Source organism: Notamacropus eugenii, chromosome 4 (genome assembly GCF_028372415.1).
Source record: "Notamacropus eugenii isolate mMacEug1 chromosome 4, mMacEug1.pri_v2, whole genome shotgun sequence".
NCBI classification, from domain to species: Eukaryota; Metazoa; Chordata; class Mammalia; order Diprotodontia; family Macropodidae; genus Notamacropus; species Notamacropus eugenii.
The window spans coordinates 183,440,777-183,448,046 of record NC_092875.1 but is presented as its reverse complement, the minus strand read 5'-3'; positions in this window follow the sequence as shown (position 1 = coordinate 183,448,046).

The following is a 7,270-nucleotide window of genomic DNA, read 5'->3' as shown; positions in this document are numbered from 1 at the left end:
ATGACAGAACAGGAAAATGATGAAAGTTGGAGAAGATATGGGAGAGTTGGAACATTAATTAATTGTTGGTGGAACTGTGAGTTGATCCAACCATTCTGGAGAGCAATTTGGAACTATATCCAAAGGGCTAGAAAAATATGCATTCCCTTTGACCCAGCAATACTGCTTCTAGGGCTATATTCCTAAGAGATGATAAAAATGGAGAAAAGACTCACACACAGAGAAATATTTCTAGCAGCTCTTTTTGAGGTGGCCAAGAAGTGGAAATCAAGGGAATGTCCATCAATTGGGGAATGGCTGAACAAGTTGTGGTATATGAATGTAATGGGATACTATTGTGCTATAAGAAATGATGAACAGGCAGACTTCAGAAAAACCTGGAAAAACTTATTTGAACTGATGCTGAGTGAAGTGAGCAGAACCAGGAGAACATTATACACAATAATAGCCATAGTGTGCAGGGACTGTTTTTGATAGACTTAGCCCTTCATAACAATTCAAGGACCTAAAATATTTCCAAAGGACTCATGATCCAAAATGCCATCCACATCCAAAGAAAGAACTATGGAGCTGGAATGCAGAATGAAGCAGAATATTTTCTCTTTTGTTATATTTTGTTTTTCTCATGGTTTCTCCCATTCATTTTAATTCTTCTCTGCAACATGACTAATGGGAAAATATGTTTAATAAGGATCTATGTGTAGAGCTCATATCAGATTGCATGTCATCTTGGGGAGGGAGGAGAGAGGAAAGGGGAGAAATTTAAAACTTATAGAAGTGATTGTTGAAAACTGAAAACAAATAAATTAATAAATTTGGGGAGGGGGATGGAAAAACGAAAACTCTATATGGGGTCACAAAGAGTCAGACACAACTGAAAAACAAATACACAACAATAGATCACCTCTAAATCACTAACTTGATTGTAGATGTGCTAGATGAGAAATCTTGTAAAGTCCACCTACTATGAATTCAAGACTGTACATTTAGTGGAAGCTCTGCTAAGATGACATTTTAGAAGCAAATTATTATGACCTTCATTACTTGACAGAAATTCATCTTATACTTTGGGGCCTCAATATTATATTGAGAGGTTTGAATCCTATGTCTATGAAAAAAATGCCACCTCCTACCCCTGTCTTTCAATTCACTGGGAAACACTTTTGCATTGACAGAAACTAAGTGGCATAGGGGCTACAAAGCTAATCAGTATCTTCCTATGCAAACATCTATGCTGCTGGATTTGAAGCTAGGAGGATCTAACATACTGGCTATCTGACCCTAGACAAGTCATTTAATCTCTTACTTTTCTAGGAAACTTGTTAAGATTATAAATTGCAGGGAAACTGCCAACCTGCACCAGTAAAAGGAGTTTTCCCATCCAGGAATTCTCCACACCAATGAAATCACTGGTCTGGTCCCTCTCCTTATATTGTCAGCTGCTTGATAGATGAGGGTGGGTTATTTCATTTGCCACTTCCCATTCAAAGAACTGGAAAGTACCAACTACCAGTGAGGACACTACAAAGAAAAGTAGGGAGCAAAGGCCATCTTGCAACATTTGACTGTAGATTCATCAAGGAGCTGGCTGATCATCATCTGCACCATAGTACCAAACATGGCAGAAGCTGAGGACAAAATTGTAAAGTATTGATGATTAACTATGATGTTACCAAGCAAAGGTAGAATTGGAGGCATCTGTACCAGAGAACTTAGCTACATCAGTTTTGTTTTGATATTGTTGTGACATATGAAGCCAGAAAACAGAAGCAAACTGCACCTAAATGGAAGACTGACATAGGTTTTCCTTGGAGAGACAATCAGAAACTTGTGGAAATACTTTCACTGTGCACTCAGTTCCTGTAACCTTTGGTCATTTCATTTTTTTCTAGGATCAGGATGAGTATAAGCAAAAAAAGAGGCTTCTTTGAAGTTAATTACAGCTTAAGTGCCAACATCTGTTTGCAGGGGATTAAAAAATAGAGAAATTCTATCAAGAAATTTATCAACTTTGACAAAATTATCAATCTATACATTTTGATATTGGTAGGCATTTTTTCCTCTCAATTCAATCAGAAATTGTTAAGTATGTCTTTACTATGTGCTGTACAGTGCACAAGGAACTGGGGATACCTAAGCAAAAATATAGGGAAAAAATAAGGGAAAAGTTCCTGCCCTCAATGAGTCTGAATTCTACTCAATATATGTTTTGATAAGCTAGTACTTCAAAGTGCATGTGAGCACAGGAGAGTAGGGTAAAAAGTATGTTGGAAAAGATGACTCAGGTTGGAGAAACAAAAAAGAGGCCAAAAGGTTTATACATGAATTCAAAACCTCATGCTTAGCTGTCGTGAACACTTCCTTCCAGAGAAGAGTCAGAGGACAAACATTGTAAAAAAATGAAATTAGCTGTCTCCTACCAGACAGGAAAAAACTAGTTGCTGATGGTGGAGTCATATCTGAATCAATGGTTGGTGTGAAATTAGATCGTTGACTATTTAGAATAAAGGTCAAAAGAAACATCAAAACAAGAAAAAAGCTAAAGATGAGGAGACACCAAAAGTAGTTACAGTGGAGTCAATCTGACTTATTTGAATGGGCTATTGCTGTTGGAGAATAGGAAATAAAAAAGGCAAAAATATTGATCTCGATGATCACTACTTCTAGTGAGACACAACTGAAACAACTGAAAAATGATAACACCAATGATCTATGAAATCTGAAATAACAGATTATTTCAGATTTGAAAAGGACCTTAGAGATCATCTGGTCCAAACCTGAAAAGGGAACCCCTCTTTAGCATAACTAAGTGGTTATCCAACTTTTACATAAATTCCTTTTGAGAAGAAACCCACTGCCTTCCAAGGTAACCCATTTCACTTGGGGAGAGCTAGAATTGTTGATAGATATTTTCTCACATCAGAACTCATTTTTTCCAATTTTTACCTTTGGCAGTCCTACTCATAATTCATAGTTCAGCCCTCTAGACTAGGTAGAACGAGTCTTGAGATCACAGATTTAGAGTTTGAAGGCTCTTAGAGGTAATCTAATTCAGCAAAGTGTGCTAGATTTCTCTCTAACTGTCTTGTGAGAGCTGTTTATTAAATTTTCAATGTGAACATTTATACCATGGAAATTGGAAAATGCTACAAAACAGAGGTTTGTCCATTAGTTTGCCATTGTTTAGATTTAAGAAAGAAAAAGATTAATTCATTTTTAAGTGTGTTGTATGTATGTTCTTCTGCCTCCCAGCTGTTAAACATTCACTAGCTTGCCATTTTCCAAATGCTTATTTTTATTAAAGAAACTAAACATTCTTTCTTCCATGTGACAGCCCTTCAAATACTTGAAGACAGTTTTCATAATGCACCCTCACATCTATTCTTCTTTTCCAGATTAAACATCCTCAGTTCCTTCAATTGTTTCTCATGCATCATTCTGTCAAAACCCTTCATCATCCCAGTTGCCCTCTTCTAGATACCCTCCAGATTATCAATATCCTTCCTAAAATGTGGCACCACAAACTGACAAAATGTAAGACTTTGAATATATGTTGACCAGGGTAGAGAGAGGTTGTTGGTGTTATTGCTTTTCAGTTTTTTAAGTTGTGTCTGACTCTTTGTGGCCCTATTTGGGATTTTCTTGGCAAAGATACTGGAGTGGTTTGCTACTTCCTTCTCCAGCTTATTTTACAGGTGAGGAAACTGAGTCATATAGGGTTAAGTGACTTGCCCAGGGTCATACAACTACTAAGTATCTGATGCCTGATTTGAACTCATGAAGATGAATCTTCCTGACTTCAGGTCTAGCACTCTATCCACTGCTCCATCTAGATTCTTTAATATGGTCGAAGATCTTTAATACCACACATTATTACTGCTATTATTAGAAGTATTAATATGCTAATATGAATATAGCATTAATATTATACAATAGAATTTATATAATATATGCTATAGTATTATCTAATATTAACATGAAGTAGTAGTAGTACTACTTTAATATTGCTAATGCTATGGATCTAATCTATATTACATTTCTGAACTGCCACTTTACTGTTGAGTTACACTGACCTTACAATCCACTAAAGCCTCCAAATATTTTCAAGAGAATTGATGTTTAATTACCCCTCTACCATCTTTTAATGGGGAATTATCTTTTTTTTTACTCAGTTACAAAAATTGTTATTTTATAATTGGGGTAGCTAGTAGTGCCACTGAATATCAGTCCTAGAATCAGGAAGATGTCTCTTCCTGAAATCAGATCTAGCCTCACACACTTACTAGCTGTGTGACTCTGAGCAAGTCACTTACCCCTGTTTGTCTAGTTCCTCATCTGTAAAATGAGCTGGAGAAGGAAATAGTAAACCACTCCAGTATCTTTGCCAAGAAAACCCCCATAAGGGTACACAATTGGACAACAACATAAAACTTGGTATTTATTCCAATTTAATTTAATCTTTCCATTTGTTTTACACAAAACTATGAAGCTGCATCAATTTTTTATATGTCAAAATCTAGTTAAAGCTCTTAATTGACTGCATACTCTCTCCAATGAACCCCACCCCTCCCTATCATGGAGACTTTACTTGAGGTATATTTCTATCTTGAAGTTATAGATCCCCTTCAATGTTCTCAAATAGGAGGAGTCATGATTGCTAGATTGTCAATGCCTCTTTCTTGACTTTCAGTCTCTATACCTTATAACAATACTGATGGAACAGTACAGGCTTGTTCCTGCATAGTCCTAGAATTTTCCCATTCATCTGGATAGTCCTCTTTTGGACAAGAGTCTAGGATTCTTGATGAAGGATATCTGTTGCTTTGTCATTGCCTCTCCTTTTCCCTGGTCACAGTACTGATGAACCTGACTGTCCAGGAACTTCTTGCTAATTCCTGTTACCTCTGTCTGCCAGCATCTCTGGGGACAAATGAGTTCCCCCTTTTCTGGGGCCATGTGGCTTCTTCAAGTACATGGCTCCCAAAAGGAGCCATAGAGCCACAAAATCGGACAGGTTTCCATCTGGATAACTGGACGCTGTTGTGGTTCCAACAGGCAATCCTTATTCTGCTAAGGTTATCTTAGTCTGTTTTTCTCTCTTTGGATCATTACGTCCAAGGGCAGAACTCAGGTATTAATCAGTAATGATGTGTTAACTGACTGAAAAGAACTTATTAACTTTACAGTCTAGGGCTGTTTCTCAAGACAAAGAAAGCTCATACCTTATCAAAGAGATACCCAAATGAGTTCACACAGAGTATCTAAATGGCAGTGACATTCTCTTGAAGCCCTGAAAAAATTATTTCTCAATATATTGGGAGGTGGGGGATTAAGGGTTGGAGGGGGTAAGATGGTAAGATATAAGAGGATGAAAAAAGTCACAGATAGCATTAACAAAAAAGCCATTGGTTAGAACATTAATAACTACTGACCTACATTCTGACTTTCTCATCTTTATAAAATCTTTATAAGAACAATCATACATATGTTTGATCTGCACACATTGGAAGAATACTCTTGAAGGAAATATGGAAAAGGGACAAATATGGTTTCAAAATGATTCTTTCCAATAATAGTCTCCAAATCTTTTTTCATTGTTTATCCTTACCAATGAAAATGGATTATTTTTATATTTATTTATCAATTATAGATAGATACATGAATAGGTAGATAGATAGATAGATCTACACATGATTCTATGTTTAGCTTATTTTGATACTTAATTTCTGTGGCTGATGTTTGGAGCAAGAAGGGAGAGGTAGTGAACTTGAATAGCATGGATAACAGTAGAAGGGAGGGAAAGAAAGGAGAGAATAAATATCTATATAGTACCTACTATGTGCCAGGCACTATGCTAAGTGCTTTTACAAATAAGATCTCATTTTATCCTCTGAACAACCTGTAAAGGTAGATGTCATCATTATCTTCATTTTATAGTTGAGGAAACTGAGGAAAACTGAGGTTAGGTGACTTGCTCAGAATTATACAAATAGTAAGTGTTTGAAGTTGGATTTGAACTCAGGCCTTTTAGATTCTAGGCCCAATGTGCCACCAGCTACCTCAGAAGTTAGAGTGGAGGAATATGGGGTGATAATAAATTTACCAGTGGTTGGTTGCATTAGAGCCTTCTAGGTGGTAAAGTGAATGGAGTTCCAGTCCTGGAATAAGGCAGACCTGAGTTCAAATCCAATCTCAGACACTTACTAGCTGTGTACCCTTTAGCAAGTCACTTAACTCTATTTGCCTCCATTTCTTCATCTGCAAAATTAGCTAGAGAAGGAAATGGCAAACCACTCTACTATCTTTGCCAAGAAGAATTGGACACACCTGAAACATCTGAACAATAACAAGATTGTATTGATCACAAGCTCCACCATTAACTATTAAGGGTAGAATAAGAGATGTCTCATCCTCCTACCCTCTAATTTACTAGTAGTGCACTTCTTGAGTTCAGTGCTTAAATTATTGGGGGTATATGTCCCCCACTGTTTCACAGGTGGTCTCATCTTTATGATCACAATTAACTTGAAAGATGGAGATACTACAAGATTCTGCTGTATTTATTAATTTAACCCAACAGAAAAACATGTAGTTTAAAAGAATTCTTTTCCAACAAGGAACCTCTTATGTGTATATTAGAACAATGCAAAATTCATTAATGTATGCAACCACAGAGATAAGTTTTCTGATTAATGATGTTCATCAAGGTATAAAACAAACAAGGCAATGCAGGTTTGCCAAAAGGTGTTTGCCATGGTTATGGAAGTTGACTTGTATACAATCCAGATGGAAGAGGGATTTTACATAGATGTCAAGACAATCCAGATGTTGGTTGTGGATGACACTGTGCTGAATTCATCATGTCTCCAAGTATTACATGGCTTCCTTAATGACATCTGCAATTATTCATAGGAAAATGACCTAACAAAAGGAAACCAAATAGATAAAAAATACCTTTTGTTCAAAAATATAACATGCAAGAGTCAGCTAATTCATTGAATCAGTATACCAGTACATCACCTTGGGTGGACATTCTGTGGAAGATCTGTGCAGGAATATAGAAAAGAACTACATAGTATCAGAAGATATCCATTTACTGCATTATGTATTGAGAAGAATATTCACATTAGATACTGAATTGAAAGAACTTTTTTTGACCTAGACTAATTCATCCCTCATTAGGCAGCCTAGTGGCCTTCCCCTCCCAGGGGCTCACCACTTTAGTGCTAGACTTAGTTTGGTGTCCCAATCAGCTTTAGTCCAGAACTCC